At 37.8% G+C, this 20,000-nt stretch overlaps 1 protein-coding gene across 1 annotated transcript in view; it reads left to right on the forward strand.

Moving 5' to 3' along the window:
- Positions 1–16,319: 16,319 nt before the first annotated feature.
- The window catches only part of opn5 (opsin 5), a gene marked incomplete at its 3' end in the record, with an annotated part of 61,310 nt that continues 57,629 nt past the window's right edge, over positions 16,320–20,000 (forward strand). The window contains exon 1 of the mRNA XM_080513973.1: positions 16,320–16,333. The remainder of the gene's footprint in view (positions 16,334–20,000) is intronic.

Genomic DNA, 20,000 nt, shown 5'->3' on the forward strand with positions numbered 1-20,000 from the left:
CATCATTCTTGGTCTTTTCTTTTTTTTCTTTTTTTTATATTTTCTAGCGTTCCTATCCAGGGTAACACTACTGTGCCTGTCTAAAAAAAAAAAAACAACAAAAAAAAACCAACAAACACACAAATCTAATACGTGTATGTAATGGGATCTGCAGCATGATATTGTATATCTATATTTTTAAATACTGGTCTTTTCTATTTTTCTGTCCAGACGTTATAGTTGAAAGGTCTAAAAAATAAATTGTAAAGAGAGAAAAATAAAAATGCAAAAAGAAGAGTTCCGGTCGTCTCTTCCCGGAGTCGCGAGTTGAACTGGAAAGTAAAGCGCAGGAAATAAACCAAAAAAGAAAAGAAAAGAACAAAGCCCCCGTGTGCCGAGACGAACGAAAGACGAGATTCAGGCTGAAGGTCGACTCACATTTTACGTTTCTTCATTTTCCCTCCATTAGAATATCGGATCCGAGCAGCCGCGTTCAGAATCTGCTGTGTCTGTGTGGGCTGGACTGGCTCCGCCCACTTTGTTTGGGAAGAGGAGGAAGTACTTCCTCTCGTGGCGCCATGTGCCAGAGCAGAGCTGCCTGATTGTGGGGGGAGGAGCCTACCTTGATTGTGATTGGCTGAACCCCCCCGATGACATCATATAGGGTTTGATTTCTGATTGGCTGCTTGGAGCGACACAGTTTTTAAAAGAGAGAGAGAGAGAGGGAGGACAGAGTTTCTTCACCTCTGGGGCGTCGTTCCAGATGTGGAGACGAGTCGTTCTGCTGGAGAACCTTTAAGAAAGTGGAACTTCTGCAGAACGGAATGAGACTCGAGACCTGCGACAGAAACCTGTATACGGAGATGAAAGAGATGAAAGCAATATAATCTCAATTTCCAGGTTAAATCCATTTCTTCTTCACGTAACGTGATATAAGTTAACATCAATACTGGATTATCATCCCGCCTATAATCTAGAATATCATCAGATTCCAGCAGGAGAGACTCACAGTGAGAAATGTGAATTATTACAGAATAAACTGTTATTTTAATTGTTTTCAAAGGGCTAAATCTGCATCATAAATACAGTTTAATATAGTTTCGCCGCCTCCAAAGCTGCTTTTTTTTTTGTTTTTAACTCTTTCCCGTCGTGCACACGGGGGCTTTACGGGACCCGCGGATATTAAAGTTTAACAAAAACAACCAGCTGGAGGAAACTAATCATTCCTTTTCCCGCCGGGGCGACTGGATTGTTCAGGGCTTGATCCAGATCCTCGGTTCTAGTTTAGTTTAGTTTTGAACGTATCTCACAGATGTCTTAAATAAGAGCTGCTTCACATTCAATCATTCTCAGGCTCGGTTCCACACACACACACACACACACACACACACACACACGGTAATCTTCCACGTCGTGTACATTCCAGAGTTTGACTCCCAAGATAAAGAAGAATTCTGCACATTTATAACGTATTTCCAGGTGATTTTGTTTACAAAAAGCTGTAACTTCTGCATGAGATTCTTTGCAAAAAAAAAAAAAAATGTATAAATAAATAAATATCACATTTATTTACAGAGAAAGATGCTCCTCTCTTTGTTTTCTTTTTTTTTTTTCTTTTTCCCCCACGCTGGGATTGTTCCTGGAAGTATTGAGTGGAAGTTATTGAGCGTGGTTACGAGGGAACGCAGCTGACGGTTCCGCCAATCGCAAGGAAGACGGAAAAAAAAACAAAAAAACAATAAAAGTTCTGTGTCGCTCTGCTTCTGGTTAAAGAAAGACGTAAAGTTCTTGGCGTCCATGAATGGATTCTGTGTTTTCGATTTGCAAAAATGAAAATATACGGAGCAACTCATTAAACCACAATACGTTTTTAGATTTAGACGCCCCCTAGTGGTGACAATTGTACTTCTTGTAAACGGTGAATAGACTCTTATTTAAATACTTGTAAACAATTACAGGCTTCGTTAAGTGTATTTTAGAAGATTCATGAGTTTTGGGGAAACTGGAATTGGAAATGACAGTTAATGTGAGTTTAAGGGAAAAAAGTATTTTTATTTAATTTTTTTTTTTTTAATTTGCTATGTGTTTGAGGTATATTTTCAAACATTAATAAACAATACCAGGAAATTTTTAAATATGCCGTCAGTCACTTGACACACGTTCATGTAGCTAACGGAAATAAAATATATTAAAAAAATAATTTTAAAAAAGTTAATAAAATTTTAAGTAACTAATATAGTAGCTAATGAAAATAAAATAAAATAAAGTTAATAAAATTTTAAGTAACTAACAAAGTAGCTAATGAAAATAAAAATAAATAATAAAATAAAGTTAATAAAATTTGAAGTAACTAATATAGTAGCTAATGAAAATAAAATAAAATAAAGTTAATAAAATTTTAAGTAACTAACAAAGTAGCTAATGAAAATAAAAATAAAAAATAAAATAAAGTTAATAAAATTTTAAGTAACTAATATAGTAGCTAATGAAAATAAAATAAAATAAAGTTAATACAATTTTAAGTAACTAATAAAGTAGCTAATGAAAATAAAAATAAATAATAAAATAAAGTTAATAAAATTTTAAGTAACTAATATAGTAGCTAATGAAAATAAAATAAAATAAAGTTAATAAAATTTTAAGTAACTAACAAAGTAGCTAGTGAAAATTAAAATAAAGTTAATAAAATTTGAAGTAACTAATATAGTAGCTAATGAAAATAAAATTAAGTTAATAAAGTTAAGTAATTAATAAAGTAGCTAATGAAAATAAAAATAAAAAATAAAATAAAGTTAATAAAATTTGAAGTAATTAATAAAGTAGCTAATGAAAATAAAATTTATAAAAAAAATGAAAATAAGAAATAAAATAAATCTAAATAAAAATAACATTCTAAGTAGCTAATAAATTTCCCCAAAATGCCTCTTTTCAAACGGTGAATTGGAAGACGTCTTATTTTGGTATTCTCCAGATATGATGATTTATCTCTTTGTTTTTGGTTATTTAGTTTTATTTTAATGGGATTTTTCTTCGCACTTTATTGGCATTTTATCAATCTTTTCTATTATTTGAGTAAACTGACGCCTTCACACGTCTTTATTAAGTCTCATTTCGCCTCCTCTGTTTTGGATCGGACCTTTATTTTGTAAGAAATCCTGCAGGAAATGGTGAAACTTGTTCGGTTGCTGTCATTTCTCTCCTTTTCCCACCAGCAGAGTTTTGTTCAGGTGGACCCCCCCCCCCCCCCCCCACATGGTACGTTCCACATTCACACACCTGAGCCTCGTTGTTCCCCCGGTGAAGAGCAGAACTTCGTCACCTGCAGTTTGACGAACCTCCAGTCTGTTGTTTCAAAACAGTTCCAGAGTTTTAAAACGTCGAGGGCGGACGAGACGCACGATGATGTCATCGCCCCGCCTCCCGACCGGCGCCAGGTCCCAGGTCAGTTTGATAAAGGGAGACGGTGTCTCTCTCTCTCTCTCTCTCTCTCTTTTGGGTTTTTTTTTTCTCACACTCCCGTCTTCTTTCCAGTGTTTGGTGCATTTCTGTGCCGCCGACTCACAGCGCCCCCGACAGGCCTGGCGGGTGTACTGCGTCGCTTTGAAAGAAACATCAAAAGAAATGCAAAATAAACAGCTTTTTTTTTTTTTTTTTTTAAATCATTAGATTTTAAGTAACTAATGAAGTAGCTAATGAAAATAAAATTAATATAAAATAATAAAATCAAACTAATAAAATTTTAAGTAACTAAAAAAGTAGCTAATGAAAATAAAAATAATAAAATCAAACTAATACAATTTTAAGTAACTAATAAAGTAGCTAATGAAAATAAAAATAATAAAATCAAACTAATACAATTTTAAGTAACTAATAAAGTACCTAATGAAAATAAAATTAATATAAAATAATAAAATAAAACTAATAAAATTTTAAGTAACTAAAAAAGTAGCTAATGAAAATAAAATTAATATAAAATAATAAAATAAAACTAATAAAATTTTAAGTAACTAAAAAAGTAGCTAATGAAAATAAAATTAATATAAAATAATAAAATAAAACTAATACAATTTTAAGTAACTAATAAAGTACCTAATGAAAATAAAATTAATATAAAATAATAAAATAAAACTAATAAAATTTTAAGTAACTAAAAAAGTAGCTAATGAAAATAAAATTAATATAAAATAATAAAATAAAACTAATAAAATTTTAAGTAACTAAAAAAGTAGCTAATGAAAATAAAAATAATAAAATCAAACTAATACAATTTTAAGTAACTAATAAAGTACCTAATGAAAATAAAATTAATAAAAATATAATAAAAAAATGAAATAAAACGAGTGAAATTTTAAGTAACTAATAAAGTAGCTTTTGTTTTATTTTAATGGGCTTTTTATTCGCACTTTATTGGCATTTTATCAATCTTTTCTATTATTTGTGTAAACTGACACCTTCACACGTCTTTGTTAACATCCGACGGATTTCATAAGTCTTATTTCGGCTCCTCTGTTTTGGATTGGACCTTTATTTTGTAAGAAATCCTGCAGGAAATGGTGAAACGTGTTTGGTTTCTGTCATTTCTCTCCTTTTAAAAAAAACACACAAAGTGTTGATTTGAGTCTCGGAAGCGAAATTGACTGAACGACTGTCTCGTGTTGAAAAATTCCCTTTATTTTGGCGAGTCGCCACGGAAGCGCTTCTCCATAGCAAATCCGAGTTTTCATTAAAAGCCATAAACCCTCATTCATATTTCACAAAAGATTCTCCTACGACTCCCTTTCATCTCCACGGCTGCTGTAATTCCTCCACTTGTGGCGGAACCAGAACGTTCAATGTTCTTTAACGCCTCCAGAGTTTATTCCTCTTATTTTGACGCCTCCGGGGTTTATTCCTCTTATTGTGACGCCTCCGGGGAAGTGAAGCTTCTCCTGACGCTGCAGTTTGAACCCACAAGAAGGAATTTAGTTTCATCACTGTGGGTCGTTACAGTCAACAGGAGAAATGAACTTAGAAATAACAGGAAGTAGAAACATCTGCTGGGTTTTTCTCTGTTTGAAGCTCCTGGAAATGTTTGGTGCTATTTTAATAAAGTTGGATTGAATTAAGTTCAAAGGTTAGTGGACATCAAAGCTGTTCAGCTTTATAAAATAAATACAATTTATAAAAACGGTTTAGCTTTAAAAAATGTAATATATAAAAGATGTTTAGCTTTAAATAAAAAATATAAAAGATGCTAAGCTTTAAAAAATAAAATGTATAAAAAATGTTTAGCTTTAAAAAAATTAATAAAATATATAAAAGATGTTTAGCTTTAAAAAAAATATATATAAAAGATGTTAAGCTTTAAAAAAATAAAAAAAATGTATAAAAGATGTTTAGCTTTAAAAAAAAATATATAAAAGATGTTTAGCTTTAAAAAAATATATATAAAAGATGTTTAGCTTTAAAAAAAAATATATAAAAGATGTTTAGCTTTAAAAAAATATATATAAAAGATGTTAAGCTTTAAGAAAATAAATAAAATGCATAAAAGATGTTTAGCTTTAAAATATATAAAATATGTTTTGCTTTAAAAAAAGAAATAAAATATATAAAAGATGTTTTGCTTTAAAAAAAAGAAATAAAATATATAAAAGATATTTAGCTTTAAGAAAATAAATAAAATATATAAAAGATGTTTAGCTTTAAAAAAATAAATAAAATATATAAAAGATGTTTAGCTTTAAAAAAATAAATAAAAGATATAAAAGATATTTAGCTTTAAAAAAAAAAAAAAAAATATATATATATATATATATATATATATATATATATATATATATATACATACTGTATATATATATATAAGATGTTTAGCTTTTAAAAAAAATAAATAAACTATAGCCTCTGAACTCCCCCTGCTGGCCGGTCCGGGTCGCTGCTGACCTTCACGTCCTCCGGCGCCACGCTGAGTCAGCAAAACGCTCGTTATTTATTCATAATAAATAACGCGGCTCAGGAAACATCGAGCCAGAGAAGTTTTTTTTTTTTTTTTCCTTCAGTCAATAACGGATCAATATCAAACACATATTTCAGGCCAATTAGAAGAAATGTTTGTCTCGTCCGCGGCAGGAGGGACGTTTCCATGACGATTCTTATCCACGGATCTCGTTTTATTTTCTCCTTCTCGCTCCTTTTCGAGCTAAATTGAGTTAATTTGTCTTCCTGTTTCTCCCGAAGTTGCTTCTGTTGCGCGACAGACGAGGTTTTTTCGTTCACGACGTGGTTTTTCTTGTTGGGAATCGTCTCGGGGACAAACTTTCGAGTAACAACGCGACGTTTTCGTGTTTCGTTTTGTCAAAAGCTGCAACGGAACCTCACGCAGGAGAACGACACCCTCTGAACACCGTCGTCGTTCATCGACTGACACGTGGAGACGAACTGCTTCTTTTAGCATTTTCTACCGTACCGCAACCTGTATTTTCAAAATAAAAGATAATTACACCAAATCGGAAAAAGGAGATTATCGGCCATTAAATGTCGTTTTCTAGCGGCTATTCGGTAAAAAACGTCTCGTTAGCTCGTCTCCTCGCTGTCGTCACATTTCATATCCATCAAAAATAGATTATCGGCGCTTTTATTTTCTTCATTCGCCAATAAAACACGATGAGAAAATGATCCCCCCCCCCCCCCCCCCCACACCTGGAGGCACAATAAGTCATTTTATATGAAGACGCCAGTCACTTCCAGCTTTCTGGAATTTAAAAAACTATTTCTTTTATTGTGGAGCACAAATCTTTTTAAATCTTCTGTCGAAACCTTAAAACTCGAGGAATCTTGGAAAAAAACCACGACGGCCACTGAAGTGAAAACCAGATCGTTCTGGGGTTTGTTTGGTTTTTTTTGCTGAAGTCGGTGAAAACTAGGAAGCTGAAACAGGAAGAGACTCGGTTCCTTGAGTCTTCAACAGCAAGCAGCTGAACAATAAAGTCTTTAAATAGGAATGTTGCACTGCAGATATTGAGAATCTTAAAAGTACTGAGTGTTTTCTCTCCCACCCCTCCCCCGTGTTCTCCACACGCATGTTTATCTATTTCTGTATACGTAGTCTTGCTGTGCCGCGATATGAAAATACATGAAAATACATGAAAATACATGAAAATACATGAAAATATATGAAAATATATGAACGTTTCCCCGTCGCCGCTCTGCAAACAAGAAACGATCCGCCGTGAAGAAACAAAGACTCTTTTAAAAACGATCTCCTGCAAATCAGTCTGATACCGACGAGGCGCAGCAACTTTCTTCCTCTTCCTCTTCCTCTTCTTCCTCTTCCCCTTTTCTTTCCTCTTCTCCTTCTTCTTCTCCTTCCTCTTCCTCTCCTCCTTCTTCTTCCTCTTCTTCCTCTTCTCCTTCTTCTTCTCCTTCTTCTTCTTCTCCTCCTTCTTCCTCTTCCTCTTCCTCTCCTCCTTCTTCTTCTTCTTCTTCTCCTTCTTCTTCTTCTCCTCCTTCTTCCTCTTCTTCCTCTTCTCCTTTTCCTTCTTCTTCTTCTCCTTCTTCCTCTTCCTCTTCTCCTTCTTCTCCTTCCTCTTCCTCTCCTCCTTCTTCTTCTTCCTCTTCTCCTTCTTCTTCTTCTTCTTCTCCTTCTTACCCTTCCTCTTCTTCTTCTTCTCCTTCCTCTTCCTCTCCTCCTTCTTCTTCTTCTTCCTCTTCTCCTTTTCCTTCCTCTTCTCCTTCTTCTTCTCCTTCCTCTTCCTCTCCTCCTTCTTCTTCCTCTTCCTCTCCTCCTTCTTCTTCTTCTTCCTCTTCTCCTTCTTCTTCTCCTTCTTCCTCTTCCTCTTCTCCTTCTTCTCCTTCCTCTTCCTCTCCTCCTTCTTCTTCCTCTTCCTCTTCTCCTTCTTCTTCTTCTTCTCCTCCTTCTTACCCTTCCTCTTCTTCTTCTCCTCCTCCTTCTTCCTCTTCTCCTTCTTCTTCTTCTCCTCCTTCTTACCCTTCCTCTTCTTCTTCTTCTCCTCCTTCTTCCTCTTCCTCTCCTCCTCCTTCTTCTTCTTCTTCCTCTTCTCCTTACCCTTCCTCTTCTTCTTCTTCTCCTCCTTCTTCCTCTTCCTCTCCTCCTCCTTCTTCTTCTTCTTCCTCTTCTCCTTTTCCTTCCTCTTCTTCTTCTTCTCCTTTTTCTTTGTCTTCCTCTTCTCCTTCTCTTCCTTCTTCCTCTTCTTCACCTTCTTCCTCTTCTTCTTCTTCCTCTTCCTCTTCTCCTTCTCCTCCTTCTTCTTCTCCTCCTCCTTCTTCCTCTCCTTCTCCTCTTCTCCTCCTTCTCCTCATCATGATCTCCCAGGTTGGAACCGGTTTGTTCCGTTTTAAAAGAAAATCAATTAAAACACTTTCATGTCGTCGACATTTACAGTCGTTTTGATTTACGTGAACAGAAACTTTGTCGGCTTTTCTTTGCAATTTCTCTTCTTCTCCTAAATGAATGACTCATGTTAAGCGTTTTATTTATTTATTTATTTATTAATTGGTATAAATGGATGAATGTTTTTTTGTTGTTTTTTTTAAACAGCACCGTTTTCTTGTAAACAAACTCCTAAAACCCAACGACAGAAAATAGTGATGTTTTTAATGTGGCTGCAGAAGAAGTCACACACACACACACACACACACACACACATATATATATATATATATAATGTAAATATTAACTTTTTCCTTAACCTTCCTCAACGAAAGTTGGCTGAGAAGGATGTCTGCATTTTATTTATTTATTTGTTTATTTAATATGTTTTTTTATATTTTATATTTATACATTTTCTTATTTATTTATTTTAATAGTTTTTGTATTTTATATATATATATATATGTGTGTTTTTTGGTTTTTTTTTTTTATTTCTTTACCAACGTTTCACAACAACTATTAACTCGAATTGCATGAAATCTTCAGCGATGATTTGTACGATATATATATATATATATATATATATATATATATATATATATATATATATATCGTACACTATATATACGGACGAATTGATTAGATTGTGGGACATTTGTGAATAAACGTCCCCCCAAAAAACTGACTGAACGAGGTCACGTGGCCGGTGGTGCGTTCAAGGACCATCAGATATGACGGTAAACTAAACGGACCTTCCGATCAACGTGATTCTGCAGGATTCTTTCTTTTCTCTTGTTTACTTCACGTGGAATTGTTGTTTTTCTCTTCTCTTCTCTTCTCCGTCAGGGTGTCTCGTAATGACCGTATTGTGCTTGGCGCTATGGAAACGGAATTGGAATTGATCTGCGTTAGTGTTGGAATTGATTTAACAAAATAAATAAATTAAAAAAAAAACCTTCTTCAGGGGAAAAAAAAAAAAACTGCAAACTTCTCTTCGTATGAATCCAATTACCTTCTTTTAAAAAAAAAAAAAGTTTTCTATTGAACCAAAACTTCGACGCTCATTGTGTTGGAAAATAACGCCAAAGCCATTTACCTGTGATGATTTGTGTTAGTGTGTTGCCACGGCAACTGGCCGTATACTTTGAAAAGGAAACCTCCTTATGGATTAAAAACTAAATAAATCAAAGAGACGTCCGCGGAGGAAAACAGCCTGAATGGTGTCACAGGCTTTTATTTCACAATTCTCTGTAAAGTGTTGTTTTTTTTTTTTTTTAATCCACACCTCGTCCATCGTGACCTCACAACCTATAATAAACATATAGGTTTTAATATAGGTTTTAATATAGGTTTTTAATATATGTGACATATATAAAATTGGCCGTTTTCCTATATTATAGGTACATATATGTGTACACATATACGTGCATACAGGCACCTATATAGGTACATATATGCATGTATATATTTGTGCATATATGTATCAATATGTTCTTGCATAATTATTTTTTAGTTAGTTCTTAGTTATTGCCTTGATAATGTATGACAGCTGCCAAAGTGAGATATGGGATATATATTTATATATATATGTGTGTGTGTGTGTGTGTGTGTGTGTGTGTGTGTGTGTGTGTGTGTGTGTGTGTGTGTGTGTGTGTGTGTGTGTGTGTGTGTGTGTGTGTGTGTGTGTGTGTGTGTGTATATGTATGCATATATATATGTATATATAGCAGTACAGGAGACCTATATGGCCTGTATATTCACATATATGCACCTCAATTTTGCCTATATGTGGCATATATACGCATATATGTGGATATATGCAGCATATATATTGTCATATATGTACATATAAACTGCTTATAGGTTTCATATACGTGCATTTATGACAATATATGACTCATATAGATTCTTTCCATGTGCCTCGTCTTAATTTACACAATTTCCCAGTTTTCTCTCCTAAAGAGTGAAAATATTCCGAGACGACGTCAAACTGAATAAAGATCTGAAAACGTTTAAAAAAAAAAAAAAAAATCTCTTTCCAATAATAATTCTTTTACTGTCGACGTGTAATTTGCTTGTCAATTAAAAGACGTATAAACCTGCGCGGCTCCAGACGACGCTGAAGTTGGCTTCTGATTCGACGGTTAAGGGAAAAGTTAAGGGGGATTTAAGGGTCGTCTTTGGACGCCCAAACGCTTCAGACAGTTTATAAAGCAGGGAGAGGGAATGTGGGACGAAAGGGAAGAATAGCGGCGATAAACTGGTGTAGAGCTATGATGATGATGATGATGATGATGATGATACTGAGTCACTGCAAAGTGACTTTTTAAAGAGAAGTGGTGCCCTGGAGGTGTGAAGGCCAGTGAACATTCCACTGTTCCAGTCTGTCGCACAGCGAGACGCCACCGCATCACACTTTGATTCACACCAGGAGGAGGAGGAGGAGGAGGAGGAGGAGGAGGAGGAGGAGGGGGAGGAGAGGGAGGAGAGGAGGAGAAAGGGAGGGGGAGGAGGAGGAGAGGGAGGAGGAGGAGGAAGAAGGGAGGAGGAGGAGGAGGAGAGGGAGAAGGAGGAAGAAGGGAGGGGGAGGAGGAGCAGGAGGAGGGGGATGAGGAGGAGGAGAGGGAGGAGGAGCAGGAGATTTAGCTTTAAAAAATAAAAAATATAAAAGATGTTCAGCTTTTAAAAAATATACATATATATATATATGTATGTATATATATATATATATATGTATATATATATATATATACATATATGTATGTATATATATATATATATACATATATATATATATATATATATATATATATATATATATATATATATATATATATATATATATATATATATATATATATATATATATATATATATATATATATATATGTATATATAAACAGTTTAGCGACAGAGATATATCTTCAGAGTTTACTGAAGAAGCAGGATTGTGATCAATAAGGGTTCGGCGAGTGGCGTATCACCGCCGAGTGTCCCTACCGTGACCATACTTGTAAAAACCCTCTGAGCAAGGCAGCTCCATCGCCCTCCATACCCCGACGCTTCACAATCCGATCTGTTCTCCTCTACGCCGCGGTGACGTCTCGCTTCGTACGACCTGAAATAAGATGTTCAATTCAATACAGGAGTGTGTGTGTGTGTGTGTGTGTAAACACACAAACAGGAGTTGAACTGTGATCTTTTCCAGAATAATCATTCGTGACGGAGGCGGCGGCTCCTCTGAGCGTCGGCGGTGACAGAGTTGACAGATTGAGGGCACACGCCGGCGATATATCGGTGGTTGTGCAACGCTCGCGGAGAGCAATTCCCATCAGGCCGCGGCCTTGGGGTGTCGACCCGCATATATTTTCCTGGGTATTGTGAAAACCAGACAGACTCTTCGCGAACCGTCGGCGGCTGCCGAGGCGTGTTTCAAACACCAGACTGATAAAAATACCGACGATTGCCGGAGGAACGCCCTTATTTCTTTACCTTCGCCAAAGAACACTGAGGTGGGAAGGTCATGTTTCCATCCACCTGTCTTTATTTATTGGTTTGTTTGAGTGTACTTTTCAAATCTTTGGCAGAAAATGCGTGGAAACTTCAGGACTGATTTGTCATCATCCGAGGACCAATCGGTTCGACTTTGGGATTTTTACAGCGAACCGTTTCCGAACAAATCCCAAATAAGTGGGGAAAAAGAATCTCCCATATAAAGCGTATGAGAGATCAAAGGAGATCTGTGTCCGTTGCCATGGAGACGCTCCCCGCCCAGTGTTTCACACGGGGATGTAGCTCCCTGACAGGCTAGTTAGCGTCGGTACGCGCTAACGGCTATCATGCTCGCGATGCCAAACGTGGCGCTGTCAAAGCTCTGCGCTCTACCGAGTCTAGCTCTAGATTGATCTGTGTTTTACCAACTTTTCGCAAAAAAAACTACTCGCCCGAATTACATGTAATTTTCAGGGATGATTTGTCGTCATCCAAGGAACAACCGATGAGATTTTGGGATTTTTACAGCGAAGCGTTTCTAAGCAAATCCCGAATAACGGCGGAAAAAATATCCCATACAAAGCGGATGAGAGATGATCGAGGAAGATCAGCGTCTGTTGCCATGGAGACGCTCCCAGATGCTCCCAGACTAGCTAGCGTTAAATGTGGCGTTGGCGAAGGTCTGCGCTTCGTAAACCTCCAGATACGACTGGCCCACGGAGCGCAAATCAAAGTTCATGCCATTTTTAAAAAAAAAAGTCCTGAAGGCGTCTTAACGGTTGTTAAGTCCCGAGGGGGTTTCACAATAAAAGCCCCCCAATTCACCACGTCGTCCCACTAATGTGTGTGGGCCGACACACATCAGTGCCTGAGTGATTTGTTCCGTCCGCCGTCTCACACGTCCAGCAGGAAGCGTGAACTTCATCTGTTTATGGCTCCGTTTTCAAAAATATTGCCCCGGAGACACAAACTGAATGAAGTACAGAGTGTGTGTTACACTGTGTGTGTTAGTGTGTGTTCTTTATGGGTGTTACAGAGTGTGTTCTATTCTATATGTGTGTTACAGCAGTGTTTTTCAACCACTGATCCGCGGCACACTGGTGTTTCCACAAGATCTCGTCAGGTGAGTCGTGGGAAATTAATCCATTTTCACATTTTTTCTAAAAAAAACTTTTGCTCTCACAGCCGCCGTTAGCCGTGAGAGCCGTGTGCAGAGTAATCACGTATAAATACTGTGGCGAGCGCCGCGGGTTAGCGAGTCGAGATTCTATTCTGAAAGCTGATCACCAGAGGCTTTTATTTTGACATGAACACATGGGACTGGAACTTCACAACAGGACGAGACTCCACACAACACATTTCTCACTCCTGGTTCATCACCAACATCCAACAAACCAAACTAGACGGAATAATGAACTCTCTGAACCGAGGAACAAAAACACAACACAAACACAAACCAACACACACAACAACCCTCGACAACCTCCGGCAACACGTAACCTGAACTCCCATCATGCACTGCAGCGACCAACTCCGTGATCGCTAACAATACTCTTCGCCACTAGAGGGCAGCACAGAACTTTGCCGGTGAAATGTAAAGTGACACCAAACAACCAACCAACCAACCGGCTGATCAACCAACCAACCAACCAATTAACCTACCAACCAACCAACCAACCAACCACCAAACAACCAGCTGATCAACCAACCAACCAACCAATTAACCTACCAACCAACCAACCCACCAAACAACCAACCAACCAACCGGCTGATCAACCAACCAACCGGCTGATCAACCAACCAACCAACCAATTAACTACCAACCAACCCACCAAACAACCAGCTGATCAACCAACCAACCAACCAATTAACCTACCAACCAACCAACCAACTGATCAACCAACCAACCGGCTGATCAACCAACCAACTGATCAACCAACCAACCGGCTGATCAACCAACCAACCAACCCACCAACCAATTAACCTACCAACCAACCAACCAACCAGCTGATCAACCAACCAACCAACCGGCTGATCAACCAACCAACCAACCAACCAACCAGCTGATCAACCAACCAACCCACCAACCAATTAACCTACCAACCAACCAACCAACCAGCTGATCAACCAACCAACCAACCAACCGGCTGATCAACCAACCAACCAACCAACCAACCAACCAATTAACCTACCAACCAACCAACCAACCAACCCACCAAACAACCAACCAACCAACCAGCTGATCAACCAACCAACCAATCAACCAACAGTGTTTAATCACCTGAAAAAAAATACATATTTTAAATCACTTAATCCACGTTTTGCATAATAAATCGTGTGTTTTCTATTTCTAATGTTGTCTTTCATGATCTACTTGTCCTTCAACACTATTTATTTTAAAATCAACGCCTCTGTTCACGTCTGAAGTTTGACACAATGATCACAAACTAAACGCAGTAAAAACAGACCCACAAATCGATTCCATATATTCCAAACGCCACGTCAGTTTCTGTTGATTTTGGAGAAAATCAATTTGTTATTCAGATGTTTTTTCTAATTGTGGCGCTGAGCGGCGGCGGCATTGTATACACGTAATGTGATTCTAGTGGCTGCTCCGTCTCTCGTACGCCGATGCTGAAATGATTATACATAATTGTTCTAATTAGCTCTCCAGACTTTTGTATATTTGTTGTGCTCATTAAACACGATGCGCCCGAGGGTGGTGCCTTGACGGGGGACTGATCAGGATGAGAACCACATTGAATAACAAATTAATAAATGGGAGAAAATACAATTGGGGGGGCCGAGGAGGTCACTCTGGAATGAAAAAGAAGAAATGAAAGAAAGCTCCTGCAAAGTTCAAGAATTAGAAAATAAGAAATGAGCTTCAGGCTCATAAAAGTGTGTTTTATTCATTTTGGATTTTTTTTTATAGCGACAACGTGGTTATGTCACAAAACTTAGTGCGTCTTGAGCGTCTGTTTCCACGACGACGCGGCTCGGAGCCACTGAAAACGAAGTTTTGAAAACGTTTTCTCAAGGTAGAACTTTTTCAAGAAAAACACTCACTTGTGTTAAAATCACAGAGAAACGCCGTGTCGTATTTGATGTTATTTAAATAAAGTTGCATTGAATTGAAGCCACGGGGCAAATAAGTAAGTAAATAAATAAATAAAGCTACATCGTCACATAATATTCGTCACATTAATGTAATTTAAATCAGTGTTTTTCAACCACACTGGTGTTTCCTCCAGATCTCGTCAGCTGAGCCGTGGGAAATTATCACATTTCACATTTTTTTTCTAAAACCTTTACTCTCACAGTGTGTTGCAGAGTAATCATGTATAAATACTCTTCACCACTAGAGGGCAGCACAGAACTTTGCCGGTGAAATGTAAAGTGACAGACGTCAGTGTGGTTCATCTCCACCTCCTGCTACCATCTTGTATCAAAGTACTGTGTCAGTGACAGTGATGGAGAAGTTTTTGAAAACCAGGATCTCAGCTCTTCATCCATCAGGTCCAGGTTTCACACTGAGGGAGGCACTATTAAAAAAAGTCCTTGCTTTCTGGATTTACTGGATTCCTGTTGATAAAACTTTGATGAGAAATACTTTATATTGTTAATAGAGGCTACAGAGTTTAACATTTTAACATTTTCAGGTGGAGGTGTGACTCCAGATGTTTTACAAAGAAAAAAGTGTGTCTCGGCTCAAAAAAGGTTGAAAAACACTAAGAAGTTCGTCTCCACGTGTGAGTAGATGAACGACGACGGTGTTCAGAGGGTGTCGTTCTCCTGCGTGAGGTTCCGTTGCAGCTTTTGACAAAACGAAACACGAAAACGTCGCGTTGTTACTCGAAAGTTTGTCCCCGAGACGATTCCCAACAAGAAAAACCACGTCGTGAACGAAAAAACCTCGTCTGTCGCGCAACAGAAGCAACTTCAGGAGAAACAGGAAGACAAATTAACTCAATTTAGCTCGAAAAGGCGCGAGAAGGAGAAAATAAAACGAGATCCGTGAATAAGAATCGTCATGGAAACGTCCCTCCTGCCGCGCTAGAACGTGACGGACCGGGACGAGACAAGTATTTCTTCTCATTTTAAAGTTTTCCAAAAGAAAAAAGTGTGTCTTGGCTCAAAAAAAGGTTGAAAAACACTGATTGAAAAGAACCTCTTGCGATTTGACTAGATAGTCAGCTGAGCTTTTATTGTGAAGTGCGTACGCAGGAAGCTGCTGTGCTTTGACTGCAGCGGATTCTCTCTCTCTCTCTCTCTCACTCTCTCTGTCTCTCACTCTCTCTCCCTCTCTCTCTCTCTCTCTCTCTCTCTCTCTCTCACGCGTCTTTTCGGGGAACCTGGAGCGTCTCACCTCCTGCTCTTCCTCTTCCTCTTCCTCTTCCTCTTCCTCTTCCTCCTCTTCCTCTTCCTCTCCGGACAGACTGTCAGTGGGAATTTAAACGTACCTGGGAATGACTGAGGAGCGGTGAAGAGGTGAGTGCCCCCCCCCCCCCCCCCCCCCCCCCCCCCCCCCCACACACACACAGCTCTCATCACCCCTTGTTGTCGTTTTGATTAATTCCACAATTTAAAAAAACAAACAAACAAACCCGTGCGTCGCGTGAACAGCAGGTCTGTTGGATCTGATCACTGGTGGAAATAATCAATAATCATTGGAAATCGTTTTTTTTTTTTTTTCCTCCAGTCGCTCGTTCTTCTTTCTTCCCTCTATCAGGTTTTTACTCTGTTCATCACTTCTTCTCTTCGTTTCTCCGGAAACTTTCTGAGGTCAGTTCTCATCTCATGTTGATCATCTGCAAGAAAAACAACCGAGAGAAATCGGTTTTATTTGTTTGTTTGATGTTGCTCATATTTTCAAGTTGAATTAATTTCTACACCAGATGTCGTGTGGTCCTTCATATGTAATATTTAATTTTGGCAGGAGGAAAAAAATCATATTTTACTTGTTATTATAAGAGAAAGTAAGCAATTAGAACTGCGTGCTGCGTTGCAAATGTACCGTCGGATATTAACATATTTCTATTATATTGCATTTATGAATGATTGAATAACGTTGATTCTCTGCGTCCAAACGTGTGGTGTCACTTCTAGAGGAAACGGGTGTAACTGGTGTCCAGAGGAGCTCAGAGAGCAGAAAGTCAGAAAAACGAGTAAAAATAAAGTGAACAAACTGGCGATAATGAGAAATTCAGACATGAGAAAATTAAACCCCAAAGTGTTTGTCCTTATTGCAGTATTATTATTATTAATATTCTAATTCTGTGTTCATCTGCAGCTGTTTACTCCGTCATCTTGATTGTTGTGGTTTTTGGTGATTAATTTAAGAGATTCACTCCCAGAAAACAAACATGAAAGCAGGAAATGTAACGAAGCAGCGCATGATGAGTTCACAGACCAGAGGAAATCTTAACATTTCTTTATCCTCCTGAGTGTTGGCGGTCTGACCCCCCCCCACACACAAACCCCCCCTCGTGGTAAACACAGTGTTATACAAGCCCTGCTGTTCCACATGTAGAAATCAAGTCTCTTTCTTGTGTTGAAATTCAAATAATTCGGCGTGAATCAACCAATAAAGTCATTAAAAATGACTTTATTGGTTTATAGATTCAAAATCTAATGAGGAGCATGAAAATGTGGACAAATTGATCCGGATTTGATGTTTCGAGGTTAAAAAAAAAAAAAAAGAAAAGAAAAGAAAAAGAAACCTTGATTGGAGTTCTGTCCTCCAATTTCAGTGTTTTAATCTGAAAACGTTGAGGAGCTGAAGGATGCTTTTATGTTGAAAACTGAAAAGAAGAAGAAGAAGGGTTTCGTTACTCTGAGTATCGTTACCATTTAACATTTAACCCTTAACCTGTGAAGACGTGATGCTTTTATTTACATTGATGAAACGAGAGGAACACGTTGACCCAAATACCGTAAAACCCTTAATAGAGCAGCACTTTTTTTTCCAAAGATGCCGCAAACAAAGAAAGTCCAAACCTCACTAATTGAGCCCCCCCCCCCCCTCAAAAAATTTTGACAAATATAGACCATAAATGGTGAATTAGAATGTATTGTGGACAACTAAATATTACATTTTGATGTGTGACGGCTTATATGTTGATATCGAATCAATCGATCTACATTTGTTTACGACACACAGGGTGAGCAAACGGCTTCACAGTGAAAACGGACAGTAAAAATCAAAGAGAAAAGAATGAAAGAACAAGAGTACAAACCTGTACTATATCTACGAGAGTCAAATCAAACGGAATCAAAATAAGAGAAGATAAAACGTCACCATGTATTGAAGGAACCAAACACCAAATATATTCCGGAAGAAACATACTTATATATAAAGTGTGTGTGTGTGTGTGTGTGTGTGTGTGTGTGTGTGTGTGTGTGTGTGTGTGTGTGTGTGTGTGTGTATATATAACACTAATAATAATTATTTCGGAAACTTAACGGAAACGGAATTACCATAGTTTTGTTTACTTTTATTTATTTATTGAAGGAACCAAACACCAAATATATTCCGGAATAAACATACGTATATATAAATTGCCTGTGTGTATGTGTGTGTGTGTGTGTGTGTGTGTGCATGTGTATATATATATATATATATACACACATGGTGAGTGCAGATGTGTCCAAACACATCGGTAGTTGTTAGTTTGTGAAGAAGCTGTGAAACGCAAACAGGTTTATTAATTAATTAATTAATTAATTATTTTATTTATTTATTTATTATCTGTGCGACGAGCGCTTTTCACCCGGACGGGAGGAAAATCAAAAACCTGAGAAACAGACGAGTGTTTCCCCGGGAGGACGACCGCTTTGCTGCTTTATTTCTAAAAGTTGAAAGTCGTCTCCTGTAAATTGAACGACGGCAGCGGATCTTGAGCTTCAGACGATTATTTCAACCGGCTTGTTTACAGAGTCTCCAGCTTGTGTTTGGCTTGTGAACTCTCTCTCTCTCAAAAAAAAAAAGTTGGATGAGCTGCTGGGAACGATCTGATCGTCGTTTGTTTACGTGCTTTTTACAATCGGCTGATTTATTCAGTTCAGGCCCCGTTCACAAGGCGAGGTCCTCAGGCGAGAGCTCTTGTTGTGTTTAGCGTGTCTGTTTACCAAACGTCGTTGCTCGGAGACTCTGAGAATGCAGCTTTTAGAAAAACGACTCCCGAAGTGGAACTGCTTGAAAATAATGTGTTTTTAATCTTGTGCAGTGGATCTGGATGAACCATGACTCGCTGTTTTCAGCCATCGATGGACAGTATTGCCTTGAAAAAGTAATCTGATTACTGATGACGAGTTAATCCATTAAAAGTAGTTGCTTTACTGATTACTTGCTTTTAAAATTGAGTTGGATCACAAGTTTCGAGTTACTTTCAGCAGCTGTCGACAACGGCCCCCAATGTCTCAATATAACAGTGACATCAGGTTTTACCCAAAAAGGGGCGGGGCTTCCTGCCAATATTTGTTTTTACTGAGGAAAATTAGAAAAAATTGTGTAAGGTCTCTGCTTTTTTTTTTTTTTTTTTTAAGGTTTAACGATGCTGCTTTGTTGTTTCTGATTTTTTTTGTGTCACCTTAAGGCACCGTGAGATCGTATTGCCCTGTGATTGGCTGAGAGTGGAGAAAGGGGGCGGGTCAGAGGAGCGTGTGGAGAAAACATGTGCATCTGTGTGTGTAACTAAATTTGATTACAAGTTTTTAGTTACTTTCATCGGCTGTCGACAGCTGACATCAGGTTTTACCCAAAAAGGGGCGGGGCTTCCTGCCAATACTTGTTTTTACTGAGGAAAATTAGAAAAAAATAGTGTAAACTCTCTGCAGTTGTGTTTTTTTTGGCAACGTTAAGCTTTATTGATGATGTTTTGTCGTTTTTGATTTTTTTTGTGTTAACTGAATGCGCCGTTAGATCGTGTCGGCCTGTGATTGGCTGAGACTGGAGAAAGGGGGCGGGTCAGATGAGCGTGTGGAGAGTACATAATGCATCTGTGTGTGTAACCAAGTTTGATTACAAGTTTTGAGTTACTTTCAGCGGCTGTCGAAACCTGACATCAGGTTTTACCCAAAAAGGGGCGGGGCTTCCTGCCAATATTTGTTTTTACTGAGGAAAGTTAGAAAAAATTGTGTTTGGTCTCTGCTTTTT

The sequence above is a fragment of the Blennius ocellaris genome (genome assembly GCF_963422515.1).
Source record: "Blennius ocellaris genome assembly, chromosome: 18".
NCBI lineage: Eukaryota > Metazoa > Chordata > Actinopteri > Blenniiformes > Blenniidae > Blennius > Blennius ocellaris.